Below are 823 nucleotides of genomic sequence, written 5' to 3'. Positions count from 1 at the left end.
ACAGGTATGAATTTTACATAGAACAGATTAATATTATATGTCATGGTGGAATTTTTAATGCTCTGTGTCCATGCATTTTTAATCTTTACGTGCTGTCATTTATGTGCAATTCCATTTCTTCAGCCCAATTTTGCATCCAGATGGGTAAAAGGAAACCCTGCCAGGGTTTTGTCTTATTTACATGTCCCTTCACCAAAAAGGAAAAAAAAAAAAAAAAACTGTATTCGATTCGGCATTCTTTTTCCTTTTGCCAAGCTTTCGTGTGTAAGAAAAAAAAGAAAACGGAAAGGCTACACATGTCATTCCATCATTATGGTTTCAGCAATTGTGAAAGGGCGAATAATGAAGCCGAGGGGGAAAATACAGAGAAGGAACGCGCCTCCTGGAACAGCCCGTCTTTCTTAAGGCGAAGCAACCCGGGGATGGAGCGGGGTCGGGGTCCCTGGCGCAGCGCTAGAGGTGGGTGGGCATCAGGGTGCGCAGGGCCCAGCTCCCCGGGGCAGTCTAGGCCGGAGAAGAGAGAATCGCGACGCACATTCCCGCAGTTCTTCGCAGGAACTTCTCTCTCTCTTCTCCCCTCCCCAGGGCACACACTGGCCTGGCCCGACTCCCACCCAGCTCTCCTTTCTCAGAGCCCCGACCCCTGGCGTTGACGGAATGGAGTGCCCTTCCCATTGGCCTGAGCGGCATTCCCTGAGGTGGCACTGCCCTCCTGATTGGCTGGCCACTCCCGACCCCCGCCCATCCTTGCACTCGGGTGGCCCCGCTCCCCGCCTCCCAGCACCGCCCGGAGCCCCCGCCCGCGCCGCCTCCCTCCGCGCAC

Source organism: Chinchilla lanigera, unplaced genomic scaffold, assembly GCF_000276665.1.
Source record: "Chinchilla lanigera isolate Chin_1 unplaced genomic scaffold, ChiLan1.0 scaffold00082, whole genome shotgun sequence".
Taxonomy (NCBI): domain Eukaryota; kingdom Metazoa; phylum Chordata; class Mammalia; order Rodentia; family Chinchillidae; genus Chinchilla; species Chinchilla lanigera.
The sequence above is the reverse complement of the archived record's forward strand: the minus strand, read 5'-3'. Positions refer to the sequence as shown.